Source organism: Hermetia illucens, chromosome 5 (genome assembly GCF_905115235.1).
Source record: "Hermetia illucens chromosome 5, iHerIll2.2.curated.20191125, whole genome shotgun sequence".
Classification (NCBI taxonomy): domain Eukaryota; kingdom Metazoa; phylum Arthropoda; class Insecta; order Diptera; family Stratiomyidae; genus Hermetia; species Hermetia illucens.
The window spans coordinates 77,669,958-77,694,332 of record NC_051853.1 but is presented as its reverse complement, the minus strand read 5'-3'; the positions used below and the strand labels follow the sequence as shown (position 1 = coordinate 77,694,332).

Sequence of the window (24,375 nt, the reverse complement as noted above, 5' to 3'; positions counted from 1 at the left end):
ACTGATTTGCTCACATTGAAAATGCAACCAAAAACGTTGAAGGCAGAGGCAATATTGACTTGGTTAACTTGCTTCATGCTTAGTTTAATCGGAGCTCCTATGAGCAGATCCTGTGGACCTGAGTGAGATGGACCAGAAACGCCTTAACACGCTGACTGCGGGCGGGGAGTGAGCAAAGCTGAATCACTTGCTGACGGAGCTCACCCTAAGCGACCACGAATACTCGTTAATTTACTCTACACTGCAGTGCCTCCACAAAGCCCTCTTTGCTGGCCTTTGGGTTGAGGTGTTGGAGCCCAGGGATGCCTCTTCCGTCAAAGGTTTTTGTTTTGTTCGATGTTTTTTATTTTGAGATTTTTCGTAGTTGCCATAGCTTTTGTTTTACCGAGGAAAGTACGCCGATCTTCGGCAAAGATCCTTTTTGCTGATACAAGAGCAGTCGGAACTGAGGGTCGCCAGAGTTCATTACTCGCGGTCACTTCTTAATCCCTGTAACCATTCAGCTTTCGGCACGGTAGTCACTTGATATTTCAATTACCGCTTAGATTCAGGCTTTACCTATGGTACTCTAGATGATCTTCCTTACTGAGCTTCCTCACCACGACAAGGTAGGCAATCATCAAGCGTAGCAATGGCACACGGGGTTTGCCACAGAACTGAATTTTTACTTAGGCCAGACACTAATGACGTACATGTCACATGTGATCAGGATTGGATACTCCGGAACAACAAAAAAGCGAGTAAGGAGTGGCAAAGAGAGATTGAAGCTTGCATGCCTATGATTTCAAAAGTAAATAATCAACCTCAAGCAAAAAAATTTCACTATGACAATTTCAAGTAAGAATTTTACTTATCCTTTTTGCCTGCTACCTGCCGAAGCCGCTACGACTCAAACTCTTAAACTGACGTACCATTTCGTGACATGTTACTATTCGCAACAGACTTCTAAGATGGTCGTCAATACGAGCTTATAACTTGATGTCATCTAAGTACATCAAGTGTGTCAGTTCGCACTTAGCACGTAGGCCATACTTTATTACAAAACCATGCCCTCTAGCATGATTCAGTAGCCATGAAATGAGGTTCATGCAAAACTAAAGGCGATTCATAGAATCCGCCTGGAAAATGCCCCTTCGTATATGGATGGGCTCTCAGGTGTTGGCACCCTCAAATTAAGGCTCAATGCGATACAGATGTAGGACATCGATTAGCTAGGTATGCGGAAAGCTGTCGATGTAGCAACTAAAGAGGTTTCTTTGGCCTCTAGTTGCTTGTCCTACACGAGTCGATAATGTGTTTCTCTTTGTAACCTCTTCACCCTACTCGGCAGCCCATCTGTTCCTCGGACAGAATCTTGTCTGTTGTCTCGAGGTACGCATTTACCCTTGCACTAGTGACGGACGTTATGAATTTGTAGAGGGTTGGCAAGCAAGTAATCGGTCTTGTGTCTGCGGGGTCCTGCACCGTGTCCTCCTTAGGGATAAGCTAGGCAATACCCGCAGGAAGGGTAAAAGCTCTTCCGGCCGACTAATGACCTCAATTATGCTGTGTGCAACCGACTGTGTGCGCTGGTAAATTTCTTATACCAGAAATTCTGCACCCGATCCAGACCTGGGCCCCTCCAGTTTTTTTAGCTGTTTTTGGCTCGTCAAACTTCCTCTTTGGTAACATCCGCAAAATCCATGCCAGGCGTATTGGCACGGCGGGTGCGTTCTTAGGTGATCCACCAGGCAATGTCCTGCCTTAGTGAGTCCCGCTGACGTTCCAGACGAATTTTCCTCGGTGGATTTTTTTGGTCAACCAAACCAATACCGCGAAAGCGAATCTTCTGACCGTGCAATCTGACAGCCGCAACTGCACCACAATACACAAGTGATTATAGTTGCAGCAGCGACATATCAGCACACAGTCGAGATGCAATCTCATCATTGATTTGAGATAGAATTTTCTGAGTTGCTGGAGATGCACAGAGCCTGGGTATACATGGTCTCTGCGAAGGATTCATTTCCAAGAGTTCTATACACGCGGGAATTCGTCCCGAACCTCAGCGGAAACCTCAGTTGGACGGTGGAGAAAAGTGCTTTGGCGTGTACTGAAACTGTTGCCTGCAGTGCAGCGTGGTGTTGTTAATGCCGCTACATCTGCCCCATTGACTCTCGGTCACCAGTTTCCGCGAGAACCTCGAGCTCCTTGATGATGGCCGGGATTGTGTCGTCATTTTATTATTTTATTATTATTATTTAGGATAAATCTGGGGTCCTTGGGGCACCAAAATATACTTCAATGAGAAATCCCAAAATTGTTCATAGGGCCGAGTTTGCAGTTTCTAATTACTGTTTAGGACACATTTAAGGAGGTTTCCAGTGGATCTCATAAATATAATAAAATACTATTATTACTGTTTTATAAGCAGATATCAGGATGGAAATATCTTTGGATCTAGCTTTCAAATATGAGCATATCATACGGCATGTAATTTTGAACCGTCGCTTCCCTTCTCTACAATTAACGTCAAAACCAAGACCTGCTTCGAAAAGTAGTTCTAAAAATCTATAGTAATTGCTTCCCATTCAGAATATGTAGAAATTTGTTTTATATTTACATCATCCCTTTAAGAGACCCTAAAAATAAAATTTCAATATTGGGAATCGGATTAGTGCTGGTCAATCAGTAAATAGGGGCACAGCTGTAAAAAGTGCTTTCTGTGCTTAACGGAGCCTCCCTAAGTTTCCACGTTACCGAAACTCTATCAATCATTTCAATGTAATCTTTTTAGACTGACAGCATAACTGCTTCTCAAAATTTTCTAGACCTGGACCTTACATACCATACGTATCAGGACAACGTTCACGTTCCATTTTCCCATACCTTTTTCAAGAAATATTCAATCTGAATTGAATAGTTAAAAAAAGGTTCAGGTGAATTATATAAATTTCGAAGTAATTTCTAGAGGTATCGCCCTCTTTGAATATCGTTACAAAGCATATCCCAGCAAATTCCTTAAAAGTTATTCCGGCATTCAGGTTCAGGAATAATTGCCCTATTTCTATTCGCATACTCCATTTAGGTGGATACCTGTGTGAAAATTTATTCTTTCCTTGAATCGATAAATTTCCATTATGTTTTCATTTTGTATGAAGGTGGAACTTTGAAGTGCCATTTGTAAGGTATGTGCTTTATGCCGTTTTCATTTTCTAATTAGGAAGGAAGGCGAAAAGGTAGAGATAAAAAAACAGAAATCGTGAGTATAAACAAGTAGGGTACCCAATGGTACTTGTTCCCAGTGCAAAGGGTCTTGCAGATTATTCTTGTGACGAAGGGAAAATTCGCGTTATTTTGATCAATTTTTCAGGAACTCTTGTGTGTCAAGTTTACATCAAAGCTAGCGTGATCTACTCTGTAGTATATAAGCAATGAATTTCTAATAAAAATGGAGAACTTGCCACTTTAAATGGAGTCAAAGGGATTGATTGAAAATAAGGACTTGCCCAAAATGAGGTCCTGAGTCAACAATACTATCGGAAAGGTCACCTACTGGCTAATGCTTTGATCAACCCCAACAGCCCAATTTATTCTAATAGGGATACCCATAGAGTGAAGATTCTCAGGAAACTATCTCTCCAAATATCATGAAAAGATTTGTATTGATCACCGCTACTAATATGCTACTCTTTTGTAATTAATTCCTTTAAGATAAATTTGCGGTATCCATTTAAGCAAAGTTTAACCTAGTTCAATAGAAAATATTCTTCTAACCGATTAAGTAAAGACGATTATGGAGAGTTTGCTGAAGCGAGGAGAGCAAAGGCAAAGGCAAACTCCAGACGATCAGAGTAGATGACCGATCCCTGCAGGCAATCAAAGGCCGCAACTGCCTCATCAATTACAGATTTGCCAACATTCCTATACTTGTGCACATAGGGAAACCAAAGCCCACCGAAACCCCCAGATCATGGAGGCTAAAACTGCAGAACCGAGCAGAGTAGTAGACCTGCTGCCCAGAGCAGAGAAAGAGCTAAACGACCTAGACCTTCTAGGGCTCAAGGTGCACAGCAATATGCAAGGAAGTACCATGCCGGAAGAGAGTGTTACTCTCACATTGGAGAAGTGTTTCAAGCATTTATGGAACCATTGGTCAGCACTAAGGTAGCCAAAGTGAACATCCTCCATGCAAAATCTACATCCGCAGTAATTTCAAGGCAATTTCCAAGGATTACATTGGAATAATTCTGCCTTAAGAACCCTGAGTGTACTAAGGGTAGATTTATGAGGAGAGGATGGGGGCGGAGGGGGCGGGGCCGGATGGAGACTTCAGACTCGTCATTGATGGCATCTCGGAAATAGTAAGAATAGCAAAGAAAGCCAAGAGAACAGATTGGGGCTCTTATAAAAAGCACTCAAGAAACAACATGGCTCATTTACAGGTAGGCGGTTCCATCCAGAGCAAAATGAAGCTGGGAACAATAGTGTTAGAGTCCTCATTGATGCATTTAAGGCCAGCTGTCCATCTAACGCAGTTACGTCATTAGGGCATGTACCTTGGTAGAACAGAGATCAAGCGAAAATGAGAACGGAGATCCGAAAACTCTTTAACCGGGAGTAACAAGCGGGGGACCGACCGAGGCAGAAAAATGCACGCCAAACAAAACAGTTCGGTGGGGCTGATCCATTGAAATTTGCTTCGACAGTCAGACAGGGCATCATCAATACTAAATTGCAATATGAAGACAATTTTTATGGAGCTGCCACTAAACGAATTATTCTTGATATAGCTGGTACTCATGCTGTCAAGCGAAAGTTTTTGTTATTTTGAATCCTGGTAGCCTTCTTGCCACAGGCGAGTAAAAGTAGCATAAAAGCTCTGTAAAAGAGACCTCACGGACCATTAGCATTGTGGATGCCATACGAAGAGTCTCGAACTGAATTTCAGCTGTCCATTAGGCAATGGTTTATTTTATAAAGAACATATGCATCAGCCAGAGACATATTCAGAAATGCAGGACGATTAAGGTAACATGAATGCGGAAGTTTCTGTAAGCTCGGCTGAGGATGTTATCATAACTGAAAGAGGCTATCCCAGTGATAAACATGCGTCAGAAAATGAGAACTGACGTGAAACATTTACTAACATTAAATGTCAACTTAGTTTGTGCACACCAACGAGACAGAGTGTTGAGGTTTGATTGTAGGTGATTAAGTTGTGTAGGCGAGTCGACAATAAAAAATAGTTTCAAATCATCTGCCTATAAAAGACAAAGACAAGTAAATACGGAAGGAAGATCATTGTAAACAAGGAGAATAGAAATGGTCCAAAAATGGAACCCCGGGAGACTCCAGATGAGGGGAAAAAAGAAGTTGAAACGCAACCGTTTAAGGAGACCCTACTTACTCTACCAAATAAATAAAACCTTAACTATTATAAAAGAGTACAGATGGCGGAAAACCATACGTATCGGGCTTCTTGGGGAGCAAGATATGATCAACGGAATCAAAAGCTTTGGAGAATACAGTATAAATTGTCTGCACGTCTTTCTTTTCATCGAGGGATTCGTCAACAAAGTTGACAAATTCCAATAATATTATGAAGCTTTAAGTCGGTAGAATGGCCTTTTTACTGTACCCTAAGTTTGCGGATATGAAAACCCAAGTAGGACTTCTAAGGGAACACTGCTCCCTGAGCTGCCACCAGGAAAAAATCACGGTGAGACTCTCAATTGCACAGAAAGTATGTAATGCAATTGTTAATCACATACACTACATAACAACAATCGTTAGTTACATAACCTGCTGATCCCAAGCCCAAATAAAAGGCAAGGGTTTGTTTTTTTTTTGAAAAAAGGTAAATAAGCCATAGTAGGAGTTACTCCACTATTATAAATTCTACCAAATCTCCCTTAGTAACCGTCTCGCGATAGGTATCCTGAGAGAACACAGTCAATGTAATTACCAAATTAATCACGTAATTGATTAAAAAGGATTGAAACGCGACACCGTCTCCGTCGCTAGTAATAGCTTTTATTTCGCAAATACCGTTATTTTAGGAACAACTTCTTCCCTTTTTTAGTGCCGGGAGGTCCAACTAAGTCGACATGACAGAGCGATCGTCGCAGCCTATTCAAATAATCGTGAACCAGACCGGTTTTGTTAAGAATTGTATAACTACTTACGCAATAGACTCTGCATGGTTACTCGTCCCGAAATTCGGCGAGAAAAGCATGGCTCCCGCTACCTTACATTCCTGCATCTAAAGAAGGCGATTGACCCAATCATTATCTAATCGAGTATGCTTTTCAGCAAAACCTAATGTGAGAGAAACTCGTGCACTTTATTAAATGGCTTCGTCTCAACCCGAATATAAAGAAGAAGTAAGAAAAATCCCTCTCTCCGATCCTCTCTGTTCTTATGCGCCCGCTTGCAAGGGACCTATCAGGACGACAGCATGCAGCAAATGAGGCCAGATAGATCACCAAGCGAAGACCTGCAAGGAAAGCAAAAACGGTGTTCCCTCCCACGAACGTGGCACGTCTGGTGAAAGTGTTGCACACACTGCGGATTCGGGGCGGTAGCTAGTCTTTGTGGCGGAATTAGAAAGAGCTAGGACACGACTAGCATGATCCGCATACTACAAAATAACATGTACCAGAGTGCAACCGTTCATGAATTGCTGGTGCAGTTCGCTACGAGGGTTAAAGGTGATTGATAGGCATGGCATCTCAATTTATCGAGCACTGCTACCATCTGGGTTTGGAACGGCAGTCGACCCCGTGTTCTTGCCCAAGGCTGAGAGAGTTGGTATGCCTGGATTCGGTGTTTAAGAATAACTTTTTTTAGCATTTGCCTAACGCCGAATCTGACGATACTGGACTTTCGGCGCAGGCTCGATGTTCTGAAGGACAGGGGCAAATCCCGATAGGGAGTGACTTCAATGCTAAGGTCACCCTCTCACCCGGACTCCTGAGGGAAACCGATCCTGTAAATGGCGGCCAGAACCAGGCACGTAGTTTTAAATACCGCATCCACGCCAATGTTCTGTAGCTCAGGTTGCCTGACATGTCTTTTGCTTCGGAATCTGTGGCACCGTCGGTGACGGGGAACGAGCTCTAGAGGACTTCTCGGCAAATGACCATCAATACACTGTGTTCGAAGTGACTGACGCTAATTCCCAGCGCCCACCAATCCGGCGCTCCCTCTGCATGCGGAACGTCACAAGGGTGAATATCGGGAATCGATCAGTGGGAACCGGATGTCAAAAGGTTCCAACTAACTAGAGATTCCCTTTCTCCGCTGCTCCCGTTGGTGAAAGGAGTTCCCTGCTTGAAAGCTCTCCAAGCTGGGAATGCGGAAAGGCTAACACAAAGTCCAATGGTCCCAGACTCGTGATCTAATGACAGAGAGATGTTTAAATAGTAGTCCCAAAGCATACCGTTGCGGAAGTGCAACACTCTGTGCAAAACAAGTCAGAATAAAGATATAAAAGATTTGTATTCATCTTGTGTGAGAGAGCAGGTGCTGCATTTTTATACTTCTGGGCAGCTATAAATTTAAAATATTCCTTGATATATCCAACTCCACCGTTCATATGAGCACACAAGGTTTTCGGATAAATTTGTAAAATACGGTATTGTGCTTTATAACTTAATTTGAGCAGGTATCGGAATGGAATGTATTTTAACTCCTAGACTTTTCAAAGCTGCGCCATTGTTTCAATTTTTTCCGATTTTTCTATTGGATAGGTTCCGAGAACGAAACCTGTTACACTTTTCGCTATTTTCACCAAAATCAGAAATAAGATCAGTTTCGAAAAGTACCAATCAAACCGTTTGATGACCACATTCTGTTGAAAAAAGTTTTACGCCTCTTTTTCGCATATATGGGGAGCCGCCTTTAAACTGAACAGAATATGGCGCCACTAGCTGGATGTAAATGGATTCACAGACCACATGCCCTCACCAAATTTCGAGGCCATAGCCTAAGCCGTTTCCGAACAAATCGCTTGTGACATGTACACAGACCGGCAGACATTGAATCGATTCTAATAAGGTTCTGTTTCACACAAAACTCTAAAAAAAAAGAAAGTTGGAAACCGGAAGCTCCGCGCTTCGCGTAGGAAAGGTGTTGTTTGTTTCTTTTGTAAGTATATTTGAGCATAAAACTATCCAATTTGTACGTAGCCTATAATTTATATGTATATTTAGTATGTCAATTGGCGGTCAAAGAGTAGTATAAGTCCCAGGGCGAAACGTGGACTGGTACCCACGATCGAGCATAAAACCTAAAACGCCTGCTGAACCAACACCAACAGCTCTACTACCAAACTCTATCTTCACCTCCCGTGTAGACCGCTGGGAGTTCTTTCTTAACGAAAAGCTGCAAACGGAGAAGGATGAAAGCGAGTTTCCCGCGCCTGAAATCGGGACAAATTATACCAACTGGCCTCACTGATACCTGGTCGCCTCAGTGAGTAAGTTAGATCTTACCGTGCTACGGGGGGCTATGGCACGGCGGACCTCTTAACCCCCATACTCGTGGGAATCAAATGAGTACTAAATTGGAAAAAAAAAACAAAAACCAAAAAAGCGGGGCCCCGTACCGCACCAAAACTGGTTAATCAGGTGGAGGCACGTCTCCGAATTACTGAAAGCCAGGTGACTACACCCAAGAAGGGAGAAGTTGGGACGTCAAGCAGTGGATCCAAGGTGACCATTGGTATACTGCATGGACTACAGCCAACGAACACCACTGCTCAAAGAGCAGGGACCAGCAAAAGCACGTCTGAGATAAACATAACAGACGTCAGGAAGGAGACAGGTCTCAGTGGCGCCGGGGTTAAATGGTACCTGCGCTATCTGAAGGAAGGCCTGAAACCAGAAGAGGCCCTTAAGAAGGCTCAGGGCAGACCTAAGCCATCTCTACCGGAGCCGAGAAAGCGGGGAGCAGCAGAGATCAGCCCGCATGAAGGGAATGCCCCCAAAAAACCCAGACCTGAACCCACGGGAGGAGAAAACCCGGGCAGGTCAGGAGTGAAGGCAGGACCCAGGAAGCCCGGCATTAGCTATGCTAGTGCGGTCAAGGGCATTCGGCTGGCCATACTGCCAAAAAAGTTTCCCGAGCAAATACTCACTCGGGAGGAACAGGAAACCATTGAAGAACTGGTCGTCAAGCAGATGATCAAGGGATGGACGTCGAAACTGGTGTTCACCGGGATACGCTTTCGACCAGGCCTTATACTGGTGGACTGCGCGACGGAAGGTACCGCAGAATGGGTCAGAACCATAATTCCTAGATTGCCAGGCTGGGAAGTCAACATGTGCTGGAGATGATATACCAGGAGCCCACATGGTGACAGTTTTTCTCCCAAAGGCCGCGGCAATAGTAACAGAAGACCTCATGAGACTCCTAATTGCTCAGAACGAAGATCTCCATACTCGACTATGGAGAGTCTTCAGAGGCAAGGTGGAGGGAAAGGGTAAACTCCTCACGATCGGGGTAGATGACCGATCCCTAGAGGCAATTAAACGTCGGAGTTGTCATATCAACTACCGATTTGGCAACATACCCGTGCATGTGCACAAGGAAAAGCCAAGGAAAGAAACCTCGGAGGAGGCATCGGGTGGAAAACTTACCGAGGTCCCTGAAGAAGTCGCGGAAGCCATAGAGGCGGAAAGAACGGGATCAACCAGGGAAATAGACCTGCTGCCCAGTGAAGAGCAGAAGCTGGACGACCTAGACCTAGGACTGCTAGGGCTCGGGGTGGACAGCGACGCGCAGGAAAGCGCCATGTCGGAGGAGGAGGGTGACACTCCGACAGTGGAGAAGAGCTCCAAACAATAACGGAGCCAATGGCCAGCACTAGGATAGCCCAGATAAACCTCCACCATGCGAGAGCTGCATCTGCAGTGATTGCAAGGGCAAATTCCAAGGAGAACATTGGAATAGTGCTGGCTCAGGAGCCCTGGGTGTACCGGGGGCAGATTCGCGGTCTGCAAGGAGGAGACATGCAGGTAATTTGGGACTCGTCTTGTGAAAAACCAAGAGCTTGCATAATTCTCAAACGTAATCTAAAATACATATGTCTTTCAGAGTTCTTAACCGGGGACCTTGTGGCTATCCAAGTCTCATTGGAAGCCGGGAGGAGCACTCGAAAGGTAGTGGTAGCATCGGGATACTTCCCAGGAGACGAGAGCCGGGCTCCACCGGAACAAGTCGCAAAGCTGACGGAGTATTGCGAGGAGAGGGCGTTACCACTTCTTCTCGGCTGCGATGCCAACGCCCACCACGTAGTGTGGGGAAGCAGTGATACTAATCGTAGAGGTGAGTACCTTCTCGAATTTATTCTTAGTAATAAGTTAGAAATATACAACGTAGGGAACACTCCAACATTTGTGACGAGCACCAGACAAGAGGTACTAGATATAACTCTAGGAAATACCCTAATGAACGGGATGGTCAGGAATTGGAGGGTGTCGGATGAACCCTCAATGTCTGATCACAGGATAATCAGATTCGACATTGAGGGTAACTCCGAAATAAAAAGAATAATAAGGAATCCCAAGAGAACGGATTGGGAATCCTACACAATGCACCTGAGCAACAACATTGCCCACCTTCAAGGGAGCGGTGACATCAGGAGCGAATTAGAATTAGAAACGGTGGTGGAAGACCTCAACACAATCGTCATTGACGCATATGAGGCCAGCTGTCCGGCCAAGACAGTCAAGTCATCAAGGGATGTACCATGGTGGAACAGAAACTTAGCCAGAATGAGAACGGAGGTACGAAAACTCTTTAACCGGGCAAAACGAACCGGGGACTGGCGGAGGTATAAAAATGCACTGACTGCGTATAGCAACGCCATCAGGGAAGCGAAACGGAACAGCTTTAGGGAATTCTGTGAAGGGATTGAACAGATCACAGAAGCAACTAGGCTGTACAAGGCTGTAGCCAAAGACGGGAGAATATCCTCTGTCTGCTTGAAAAAGGAAGATGGGACATTCACCGAGAATGAGGAGGACAGGGTACACCTGCTTCTCAGAACTCATTTCCCGGGGTCCTACCCCTCGGCGGCAGGCGACAATAATCTGCCTGACACCCCAACAACGAATAAAAGGGGAAGGAAAGAGAGCTGGAAACTAGCAAAAGAGGTATGCTCGGAAGCTAGGCTAAGATGGGCAGTGGGAACCTTTCAACCAATGAAATCTCCCGGAGCAGATGGCATTTTCCCTGCACTTATCCAGAGGGGCCTAGGAATTATCCTAGAGTCTCTTCTGAGGGTGGTAAGGGGGAGCATAGCACTGGGTTACATACCAAGGGCATGGAGACGGGCAAAAGTGGTCTTTATTCCGAAGGCGGGTAAAAAGGATCCTTTTCACCCTAAATCTTTCAGACCAATCTGCCTAACATCGTTCGTACCCAAAACGGTGGAGAAGGTCATAGACAACTATATTAGAACTAACGTTCTAAAGCGTAATCCCTTACATCACTGTCAACACGCTTACCGGGCAGGAAGGTCAACTGAAACTGCTCTGTATCAGCTGACAGAGGTACTACGGGACGCCATTGAAAACAAAGAAATTGCACTGTGCGCGTTTTTGGATATCGAAGGAGCATTCGACAACACATCGCACACAGAGATACAGGATGCCCTGAGCCGCAAAGGAGTGGGAAACACCCTGGCACTCTGGATGGGCAAAATGCTAGAAAGCAGACAAATAGAGGTACAAACAGGTACAAATTCTATTATCATGAACACCACTCAAGGCTGTCCACAGGGCGGAGTACTATCGCCGCTGATGTGGAGTATGGTAGTGGATGAACTCCTGGACGTGTTAACTAATACTGGAATACAAGTCCAGGGCTACGCGGACGACATTGTTCTAATCTGTAGGGGCAAATATGAAGATACCCTATGTGATAGAATCCAAACTGGATTAAGGGTTACTAGCGCCTGGTGCAGGAAGGTGGGACTGCGGATCAACCCAACCAAAACCACCATAGTACCATTCACTAGGAGGCGTAAGCTGGATCACCTGAAAGCCATAACATTACATGATATGGAGGTGAAACGAGAAACAGAGGTCAAATACTTGGGAATCACGCTAGACCAAAAATTACTCTGGAAGACACATGTCGGAAACACTTGTCGGAAAGCCACGAGGGCTCTGATGACTTGCAGATCCATAGCAGGAAAAAAATGGGGTTGTAGCCCGAAGATACTACTTTGGATATATACTGCAATAGTAAGACCAATGATTACCTATGGAGCGGTAATCTGGGCAGAAAGAACCCAACTCAGCACACAAGCCAGGGAATTACATAAGCTCCAAAGGCTGGCTTGCGTGTGTATCAGTGGGGCAATGAGGACATGCCCAACGGCATCCCTGGAGGTCCTTCTGGGATTAACCCCTCTCCATCTGCACATACAGATGCAGGCAAGGAGATCAATATTCAGGATGGCCGGTAGCATGAGTGAGGCGGGGAGCTGCCTAAATCGAAGGAAGATTGATATCCTTTCTAGGCGGTATCCCGAATTACTGATACCGAGGGACAACATGACAACGAGGTTTCACTTCGATAAGAAGTTTGAAACACGTTGGAGTAACAAGACAAACTGGGAAAGCGTGGCTGTGACATACGGCTTAAACCAGCAACTGATTACTTGGTACACTGACGGATCCCTCACAGCAGAGGGAGCGGGTGCCGGTGTCATTGGTCCAAGGAAAATGTACTTTGAGCCAATGGGCAGGTACACTAGCATATTCCAGGCGGAAATTTACGCCATAGACAAATGTGCCTCCTTTAATCTGCAAAGGAACTACAGGGGGCAGAACATAGCTATTCTCACCGATAGCCAAGCAGCGATCAAGGCACTTAGGTCCAACCAGGTGAACTCTAAACTGGTATGGGAATGCCTTGAGAGACTGAATACACTCGGCTCGTCCAACAAGGTCTGGATACTTTGGGTTCCAGGCCATGCTGGGCTGGAAGGCAATGAGGCAGCGGATGAACTAGCCAAGAAGGGAGCAGGGATGCCTTTATACGGGCCAGAACCCTTCTGTGGAATCGGAAACGGTTTCATGGCTATGAATCTAAGAAACGAAGAAAAACGGTTGAGGGAACTATATTGGGCGGGCCTACCAGGGATGGAGCAGTCCAGGGTGCTTATTGGGGGATACGAACCCATGCGCACAAAGGATTGCTTAAACCTCACCAAAAAGAACCTCCGAATCAGTGGGAATTCTCACTGGTCATTGTCGGCTGAACTACCACCTAGGGAAGCTAGGGATATCTACGGACACTGCCTGCAGGTTCTGTGAGGAGGAGGACGAAACCTCTATGCACGTCCTGGGACAGTGTCCAGCACTTGTGCAAAGTAGGTCGATACATCTGGGAGAACACTTAATACCAGATGCAAAGCTGAAACTTCTGGAAGTGGGGAACATACTAAAGTTCCTAACGGTTACTGGCCTGCTTGAGATACTATGATCAACAGGTACACTATAACCAGTAAAAGGGGCACAATAGTTCTTCAAGGACGCGGTGCGACTTTCCCTTAACAAAATAATAATAATAATACCAACTGGTCCTCCAGGTTGGGGGTTGAGTAGGGCTGACAACCCTACACGTAAAACCGATGTTACGAAGCCATGAAAGGAGCCTCGGACAGGGTGTATCTTACAACGACGAACCCGGCAATGACAACGGATAAACGATTTGAGCATTTTCTCATGGAACGTACGCTACCTTTACAGACCGAATGCTGCTGAGCAGCTAGCCGATACGCTATCCCAATATAAGGCTGAGGTAACAGCGTTGCAAGAGATGCGATGGACAGGGACCGGTTCCTTGGAGAAAGGCCGCTACACCATATATTATAGCGGCCATCCAGTATCACGTGCTCGGAGTAGGTTTCTTAGTCAACCAAAAAATGAAACCTTCTGTTAGCGGCTTTGATAATATAAGCGAAAGGCTATGCACTCTGCATTTGCGAGACAAGTTTAGGAATATAAGCTTCATAAACCTTCACGCCCCTAGAGAGGAGACTGCAGGGTCAAAGAAGGATACCTTCTACGAGCCAGTTGAGCGGAGCCTCGAAGACTGTCCCAAGTATGATATCAAAATCATACTTGGAGATTCCACAGTCAAGTAGGGACGGAGCCCGTATTCGGGCGATACGTCGGCTCCCATAGCTTACATAGGGATATCAATGATAACGGATTGCGCATTATCCAGTAAGCAGTATCGCACGAAATGGTTGTTGAAAGAACCTGGTTTGCGCGGAAAGCGGTCCACAAACATACGTGGACCTCCAGATAGAAGATAGATAGATAGGGGCCAATATAGACTGGAACCACTATATCGTTGGCATGGTCCTCCGAGGTCGAATTACGACACCACCTACAATCCCTTCTGACAATCAGGTGAGAGCGAACACTGAAGCCATTTGCAACACAGTCCTCCGCAGCACGTATTAACGCGAAATGGATGCCGCAATAACCGCAGTCAACAAAGATCCTGGATATGAAGGATCAATAAACGATCTTCACAATCACCTGAAGAACGTTATCATTAATACAGCCACAAAGATACTTAGCCCCAGCCGCAAGAAAAGTCGGAATGGCTGGTTTGATGATGAATGTAAGCTAGCTACGGAACGGAAGAATGCCGCATATCGAGTAATGTTGCATTCTCAAACAACGCGGGCATGCGCAGAGACTTATCACGAACTCCGACGAACGGAAAAAGGAACCCTGCGAGAACCAATAAGTCTATGAACTAGAAAAGTACAGAGAGCAACCGCACCAGGCGCGGAAGTTTTACCAATAAGTCAGCAGGATGAAGCCTTATATACCTCGATGCTCATCCTGCCGAGGCAAAGAGGGAAATCTGATTTCCGACAGAATGGGCATATTGGAGCGATGGGTTGAGTACTTTGATGAGCTACTGAACAACCAGAACATCGGCTAGTTGGAGGTCCCGCCAACTGAAGATGACGGATAAATACTGCCACCACCAAGTATAGGAGAAACAATCCGTACAATTCATCGGCTTAAAAATCACAAGTCGGCAGGAGCCGATGGAATTACAGCTGAATTGGTTAAATATGGAGGCGACCAATTACAACAAGTGGCTCATCAACTTGTGCTCAAGGTGTAGGACAGCGAATAAATGCCTGACGACTGGAAAAGAGGCATTATCTGTCTCATACATAAAAAGGGAGATATCACACAGTGCAGCAATTATAGAGGCACCATTTATAAGATATTCTCCACTCTCTTGCTAGGCCGGAAAGCCCCATACGCCCAGAACATCATTGGCCCATACTAAAGAGGCTTCAATCTAGGCAAATCAGCAACCGATCAGATTTTCTCTCTGCGGCAAGCGATGGAAAAACTGTTGGAATATGGACATCAGTTGCACCATCTTTTCATCGACTTTAAAGCCGCCTATGATAGTATAGCCAGGGTAAAATTGTACACGGTCATGAGGGAATTCGGTATCCCGACGAAATTGATAAGACTAGTCTGACCCTGACCAGTGTGCGAGGCCAGATAAAAGCAGCAGAATCACTCTCAAGACCATTCGACATTAACAACGGTCTACGACAAGGGGATGCCCTATCATGCGTCCTCTTTAACCTGGCCCTCGAGAAAGTGATCCGTGATGCTGAGGTAAATGTAAGAGGTACGATCTTCTTTAAGTCCACCCAACTATTGGCCTATGCTGACGATATCGAATCATGGGAAGAACGCCCCGAGACGTACGAACTGCCTTCATCCAGATCGAGCAAGCGACGAGTAGCGCGAGATCTTGGGCTGCACATCAATGAAGGAAAGACAAAATATATGGTGGTAACGTTAGCATCGAAAACCAACCAACCAACAACATCAAACCGCACTGGTCAAACGGGAAGAATAAAGATAGGAGACTACAACTTTGAGGCCGTTGATAATTTCTCCTATCTAAGGTCGAAACTCACAACCGATAACAGCTACGATGATGAAATCCGCGCGCGGTTGTTGGTAACTAGCAGACCCTATTTCAGTTTCCAAAAACTGTTCCGCTCGAAACGTCTCACCATAGGGTCAAAGCTCTTACTGTACAAGACAATGATCTTGCCAGTCCTTATGCATTCCTCGGAGACTCGGGTTCTTAGCAAGAAGAATTGCGAACTCTTGGTCGCGTTGGAGAGAAGAATCCTCGGCGCAAAACCGGGATGTCTGGATTACCTTATTAAGGCAGGCCTAGACCGGATACCGAATGTTGCGCCGTTGATGATGATGATTTAGTATGTCAAACTATTCACTTTATTGTGATATTGATACTTTGGGATGCAGTAAATTTACACGGAAAAGACAACTTTAACTTACTGTAACTTTACCAGTAATAGTACGATTTTGATGAAACTTGGGGATATCATGCTTCATACTATTGTCTACATTGCTACAAATCCTACATCTCTAGGATAAACTTAAGGGAGGTTTCTAGTCAATTTCCCAAAAAAGATAGTAATATATGGATGTGGAGAGTATTTTAAGTCATGGACACCGTATAGAGGCAGCTTCATGTTTTTTTTTTTCAGATTTTTCGGTTCGATAGTTTCTAGGAATCGATCCGTTAAAGAAATCGTCATTTTCGACCGCCCCCCACCTTCCCGCTTTCACCGTTCACCCTTTTCACCAAACTGCTTGTAAATCGATATAGCTGTTTCTGAGAAAATTACGTGTGACAGACATCCAGACAAACAGACAGACTGGCATTGAACCGATTTTATTAAGGTTTTGTTCTACAAACAACTGACGTGAGCTACTCCAGGCTAGAGCTTTCTCCGCGGTGTAGCACCTCAAGGCTACACTGATCTGTTGTAACTTCCTAAGATTTACTCCTTTATTCATCTACCATCAAATATGTAGTCTTTGGAACTGAAGGCCGATTGTCGTTAAAATAATAAAATATTCCTATTCATAATCAATAAGATGTCCTGAGTAAAATATATTTACCCTAAGCCAGTGCCATTTCCTCTTCCCCAAGTTCAGTAATTACGTACCAAAGTATCACTCCATAAATACTGATTTCTCTGAAGATTAAACAAATTTGCTTCAAGTTAATGGTTCAAGGCGCGTTTACGTTACTTTACATGGTCCCCAGCTACAAGTATTCCGTAATACCCAATAAAGTTTGCATTCCTTTCTCTTCCTTCCCTCCTTCCCAGCTATTTTTCATTATCATATCTAAGCCATTTAACGTATTTATCCGGCTTCAAAGAAAAATGGGCGAAAGCTGATTTACGACAAGACGCCCTCGCATACAGGACTACGTTAACCTAACATCCCTTGGAAGTTGGCACTGAAGCTGGAGAGAAAAAAACATCAAAGAGTTCCAAAAGGGGATTCCAAGGAAATAACTGAAGCTTGTAATAAAAGGTGAATATGATGATAACACGGAACCCATATGCGCTCCGAGCATAGCGTCAATTCTAACCAGGTAATAACTAGCACAAAAGGCAATTAAAGCGCGCTTTTATCCGTGTATTGGATGATAAGCCCACACGAGCGAATTAATTAAATAGAACAGAATTTAAATGAGTAGATTTCACAAATAACCTCATACACCTATGCCGGGGGTCTGATAATGATATTAAAATTATTACCTTGTAATTATCCATATAAGGGTGGGGACGACTTGCTAAGCCGGATTTCCGGTAGAGTTGATGATATTTGTTGCGTGGCATACACTCATTTTTCCTTTGGGTGTTTCTCTGACATTGATTAGAATCGGCTGTTTATTTAATTTAGTGGTTATCGTGGCACCCGCTATTTCTTCGCGTTCTCCAAAAAGTCACAATTATATCTATTTTTCACTATTCACTCCGACACATCGGGAACGTAACAATGCACATTGGCGCATAGCATTGAGGAATCTTTTATTTCGACGTGTCCCATTTCGAACTGGCTGGGATTTCAATTAGCTGCTCTACTCGCTTTGAAGGCCGGAGAAGTCCCATTTGAAAGTTGATAGCGAATCTGAGTGGAGTGTGAGCTCTCAACTTGCATTCGATACACTATCGATCATCACCAGGCAACTGAATCTGAGTGCCCAGAATTTGAAAGGAAATTGCGAGCAGGATAGAGTGTATAGTTCTTCCACTGGTATTTGCGTAGGATCGAAACCTACATAGCAATATCTTCACATTTTATTGGACTTTCCAAAACTACTCGAAACTTTTACAAACTTGAAAGAAATTCAAAACATTTGCGCCTCTTTTAATTCAAAGCCCTTGCTTTATATTTTCGGCCTCTAATAAATTTAAATTTTACACCTCGTCGTATAATTCATTGAATAGGATGTCACTCGAGCGTTTCGAAGGATAAAAATTTATATGTAATTAATTAAACAAATCTTCTCATAGTTCTTCCCTACTCCCGCACAATGTGGTACCACCAAGCACTTCCACGCACTAATCAAAAGACACAGTGCCCACGATTTCAACCAAGAATTCCTTCATGTTTTACGACTGATTCCTTATCACACGAAAAGTGAATTAAACTCGCTCCATATCAAACGCAGAAGCAACAACGAACAAGCACAATGCAAACTGGGAACGAGCAACCTGTTGCCAAGCTTCTCATCGACTGAACTGCGAGCGTCTGTTTGCTGGTTGGGAAAGTTAGCGCTCGCTGGCTAGTGGAGTCAGCAGGCACCATAGCAGCTGCCAGCTCGAAGGAGGCAGACAGCCGAAGGACGATAGAATGGTATTCTTGGCATCCGTAAATGCATTGTTGTTACGTAGTCCTTGGAGTCCTTGACTCCATGCACGCCCGGTACCATTGAAAGTAACAAATTTCAACTGGGAGCATAGTCGAAAGCTCAGGTGGAAGCAACAGGCTGTAGATTCGGACTGGTATTTATCTAGGAGCTAATTAGCATCCACTCGGAAATAGGGTTGTCATTTTGTACAATCTGGGTGGGAAAAGAAAATAACCATCACTTATAATTGAATATTTACGGCACTAAGGCTCTTCGAAATTTTGAAGCGAAAATTCAAGGCGTAACAGCAGAATTACTTTTTTTTCCAAGGACCGATAATCATTGAAACGCAAGTTTTTCCCCAAATTTTATTGAAAGAGTTTCAAGTTCTTTTATTTGAATAAAAAATAAAAAAAAACAGGGGCAAATGCGCCCCGTCTGATGGGTGGAGTATAACTATTAACTACATCATATCGATCAGCCCTATTATAACTGACGGGAAGTTTAGGATGTTTTCTATTTCTGGGTGTTTTAGCGTTTGGTATTAGGTGTCCTCACATGAACCATGCACAAGTGCCAAACATTATCTCATCATCACCAACGACTCAACAACCGGTATCCGGCCTGCCTTAATAAGGAACTCCAGACATACCGGTTTTGCACCGAGGTCCACCAATGCGATATCCCTAAAAGCTGTCTGGCATCCTGACCTACGCCATCGCTCCATCTTAGGCAGGGTCTGCCTCGTCTTCATTTGCTACCATAGATATTGCCCTTATTGACTTTCCGGGTGGGATCATCCTCATCCATACGGATTAGGTGACCCGCCCATAGCATCGCTCATAGATTTCGTCATTGTGTAGGCTACGGAATCGTCCATCCTCATGTAGGGGGCCGTGAGGGTTCTTCTCTCGAACGCGGCCAAGAGTTCGCAATTTTTCTTGGTAAAAACCCAAGTTTCCGAGGAATACATGAGGACTGAGAAGATCATAGTCTTGTACATTAAGAGCTTTGACCCTATGGTGAGACGTTTCGAGTGGAACAGTCTTTGTAAGCTGAAATAGGCTCTGTTGGCTGACAATAACCGTGCGCGGATTTCATGATCGTAACTATTATCGGTTGTGATTTTCGACCTTAAATAGGAGAAACTGTCAACGGTCTCAGAGTTGTATTCTCCTATCCTTATTCTTCTTTGTGTTTGACCAGTGCGATTTGATGTTGTTGGTTGATTCGTCTTCGGTGCTGACCTTGCCACCATATATTTTGTCTTGCCTTCATTGATGTGCAGCCCAAGGTCTCGCCTTAATTGCCGCCTGGTCGATCTGGATGAAGGCCGTTTCTACGTCTCGGGTGGTTCTTCCCATGATGTCGATATCGTGGGTGGACTTAAAGAGGATAATACCTCTTGCATTTACCTCAGCATCACGGATCACTTTCTCGAGGGCTAGGTTAAAGAGGACGCGTGATAGGGCATTCCCTTCTCGTAGACCGTTGTTAATGTCGAATGGTCTTGAGAGTGATCCTGCTCCTTTTATCTGACCTCGTTCATTGGTCGGGGTCAGTCTAGTCAGTCTTATTAATTTCGTCGGGATGCCGAATTCTCCCATGGCCCTGTACAGTTTTACCCTGGCTATGCTATCATAGGCGGCTTTAAAGTCGATGAACAGATGGCGCAACTGTTGTCCATATTCCAATATGATCTGTTGCTGATTTGCCTGGAGTGAAGCCTCTTTGGTATGGGCCAATGATGTTCTGGGCGTATGGGGTTATCCAGCCTAGCAAGATAGAGGAGAATATCTTATAGATTGTACTCAGCAACGTGATACCTCTATAATTGCTGCACTATGTGATATCACCTTTTTTATGTATGAAATAGATAATGCCTCGTTGCCAATCGTCAGGCATTGTTTCGCTGTCCCGTACATTAAGCACAAGTTGATGAACCACTTGGTGTAATTGGTCGCCTCCATATTTAGCCAATTCGGCTGTAATTCCATCGGCTCCTGGCGACTTATGATTTTTTAGCCGATGATTTGCACGGATTGTTTCTCCTAAACTTGGTGGTGGCAGTATTTGTCCGTCGTCTTCAGTTAGCGGGACCTCCAACTCGCCGATGTTCTGGTTGTTCAGTAGCTCATCAAAGTACTCAACCCATCGCTCTAATATGCCCATTCTGTCGGAAATCAGATTTCCCTCTTTGTCTCGGCAGGATGAGCATCGAGATGTATAAGGCTTCATACTGCTGACTTGTTGGTAAAACAATATCTCAGGGTCATGGAAAATCTGTTGAAATCATCCCACTTCAGTGGAAAGCCCCGGTTAATGTCTACGCGGTCAGCCAAAAAAGCAGAGTATAGCAACTCCCATAATGAGAGAAACTGGAAGGTCGACTACAGCCTCGGGAAAATCCTGGGGGAAAACTTTAAATGCTAATATCTCCATTAATATTGAGAACTTCGCAAAAAGGAGCTTCATTCGTGATCACTACTATCGGGGTAGGGTTTGAGCTTCAAAATGGTATATAGGTTGGGGGGTCTGGGTGCCAGGAAAATTCCTGATTTTTGGAGGAATCTTGGGAAAAACTTTAAATGCTTATATCTCCATTAATATTGAGAATTTCGCAAAAAGGGGCTTCATTCGTGATCACTACTATTGGCTGAGGGTCTGGGCTTCAAGATGGTATATAGGTTGGGAGGTCTGGGTGCCAGGAAAATTCCAGATTTTTGGAGGAATCTTGAGGAAAAACTTTAAACGCTTATATCTCCGTTAATATTGAGAGTTTTGCAAAAGGAGCTTCATTCGTGATCACTACTATCGGCTGAGGGTCTCAGCTTCAAGATGGTATATAGGTTGGGAGGTCTGTGTTCCAGGAAAATTGCTGATTTGGATTCTTACAGATCTGCTTCGGATATGCACACCAGAATTTCCAACATTGGAAAACCAGAAGGAAGCGCAGACATCGAGCTTGTAGGAATGTGCCCGCCGCTTCAGAACTTTAAAGGGGCCCTCACGAGGTCCTTGAGGTGACGAGCTCTGGCGTTGTATATCGGGTAGGTGGAGCCGCCTACAGTTTCGAAACCGCGTCCTAGAGAGAACGCAGCACGCTTAATCATGGTCGGCGGGGAGCTGCAGATTCTCCCCGTACACCATCACTGCTGAGTTGGCCGTGAATTCCTCTCGGTGGGCTGTACGAAGGCCCAGGTGAATGAAAGGCAAGGATTGCGACATTCCAGCATCCCATTGGACTGCGGGAGATATGCAGAGATCCTGTGGCGTCTTAAACCCAGAATCTTGCTTACTCCTAGAACAGGATAGACACAAATTGCATCCCTCGGCCGTGATAATTACGGTACACAAAAGCGTTGGATTCATTCTCGACAGAAGGTCTTGGCACATGGTTGTGCAGTAATGTCGGTCAGAAGTATTGCTTCAGACCACCGCGTAAACCTGTTAATGGGCGTAAGGCAACACTTGTATCCATGCGAGTCTCGAAAAAGGCCAATGATGTCGAGGTGGATGATCTGGAAATGCTTGGTCAACCGAGGAAATACGCCTACCTGCTTTTTACGTGCTAATTGATTTTAAACCTCTGGCGCGTGATGAACTGCCTGACCCAAGAGTTTATGTCCTTGTCCATGGACGGCCACAAGTATTTTCTGGTGACTAACCAGTTCATCGTCCAGATGCCTAGATGCCCGAGACCGTTTACTGCGTGGAACACTTTCATACGAAATTCAGTCGGAATAAATGGGCTAGGTCCATTTTCCGAGGCCACGCAGAATAAGTTGGTGTTTGAGCCGAAGATAGGAAACTCCTTGAAATTGTATTTTGAGTTTGTAAAGAGCAGTGAAGAGCAGCGCTCACCGCTGTGCCTGAGGCATTGATGAACACGGCTAGGGTTGCATATGACCGAGAAAATGCCAGAATTGTAGCATCAACCAGCTGTTGCTTGATGATTTCAAACATCTGGACAGCTTCTTTCCTTTTTGGGCCCAGACAGGTAAGGACCGCTTGAAATGACGGTAGAAGCTTAACATGCCCAAGAACCGTGACAGATCCTTCACCGTGGTTGGCAGGGGAAAGTTTGGGATCGCTTCAACCTTGTCTGGGTCTGGTTGAATTCCGTCAGGGGTGATCATATGAGCGAGTAATTGTAGGAATTTACATTTGTCAACGTTTAGATCAAGACCGGGTCTAAATGCTCCGATTCGGAAGAAGAGGTGACTTTCGCAGAACAGAGTGAATCAACCTCTGAAATGTTTACGCTGCATTGTGCAAGCTGAACGTCATCCTGGTGAAATTGAAAAGTTCGAAAGGTGCGCAAATAGCCGTTTTTCGGTATGTCTTCGGGAATTACAGGAATTTGATGATACCACCTGGTCAGATGCAAGGTTGTGAAAATATAGTGGTTAGTGAGGTACTGCGCAAAGCCATGGATGAGTGGAATAGGCTATCGGTCGGGAATTGTCTGAGTATTCAGACGCCTATGATCTCCGCAGGTTATCCATTCGCAATTATACTTGGGCACTATGTGGAGTGGTGAGGACAAACAGTTATTGGAAGGTGTACATGCACCCTAGTATGTAGTATTTTCGGAGAAATTCGGAAATGGGAGGGTCGGCAATGCCTTCGAAAACAAATGAAAGAGTGCCGTTTGCGCAAGTGGACATTTTCCATGATGACTTCAATGAGGTTGCGGGGTCTATTAAAATTTTATTCTGCAGGTCCACCGGCAGTCCATAGTAACACTGGAAATCTGCACCTAAAATGGAGGTGCTAACGTCCGCCAAAACGAATCGCTACGAAAACGTTCGGCGCAAACCGAGACGTACGTCCACCTGCCTGTAGCCGTAAGTACAGATTGGAGAGGAGTTTGCGACAACCAGCTTCAAGTTCTGCGGTATTAGTGTATTTGGACGGGATACAGGAAAAACCGATATCTTCGCCCCCGTGTCGACGATAAAGCAACGTCTGCTAAGAGGGTTATAAATTGTTCCTTGTCTAGTTTGCAATGGGACTCATCTGAAGTGTCCCACAAAACCTTACCGGAGATATGCTGACACCATGGGAACTGGGATGGCCCTCTGAATTTACATATCTCAGATGAATTCCTGGGACATGTACTTTCAGTCTGGTATTTAGCAATCGGTCCCCTAGTAGGAGTTTCATCGGGGTTGTGGTTACGCTCGACCTCAAACGTGGACTTGCGTTTCAACTATACGCCTTAGTTTCGTTGAGATTTGGGTAGGTCCTACATCCACCAGTATGAATGCTGAGCCATGTAATCAGTATAGATTAATACCGGTATTGATTGACACAACGGGGCTCTGATTGTGGCTACAAAATCAATCAGTGTCTTGAGAAGAGCATAGGGTTAGGTCTAAGCGACGGGTGCTCACATTAAACCACCAGGAGTTAATTGTCAACGCCAGTGAATTCGAGAAAGTAAGTATTTGCGCTTAGTGACTTCTTCAATCGGGTTATTGAGGAAAGTAGAGCACCATCTGACTGGCAAGAGAGCATTACTTTTCCAATATAAAACAAGTCGGAATACCAGAAGCTCGGCGCTTTATGTTCAGCTTATGCACGATTTTCCATACGTACATAGCTAAGAATGCAAAATATTATATT

The 24,375-nt window shown here is 44.8% G+C and overlaps 1 protein-coding gene across 2 annotated transcripts in view; it reads right to left on the bottom strand.

Annotated features, from left to right (window-relative positions):
* Nucleotides 1-24,375, bottom strand: part of LOC119658351 (ras-related protein Rab-27A) — a 98,216-nt gene that overhangs the window by 52,368 nt on the left and 21,473 nt on the right. Inside the window, exon 1 of one of the 2 annotated variants that reach the window (XM_038065708.1) lies at nt 17,648-18,622. The exons of the other annotated variant lie outside the window; for it this stretch is intronic. The gene's annotated coding sequence lies outside the window, so the exon portion shown is untranslated. Of the gene's footprint in view, nt 1-17,647; nt 18,623-24,375 lie in introns of those variants that run through there. 2 annotated transcript variants of the gene reach the window in all.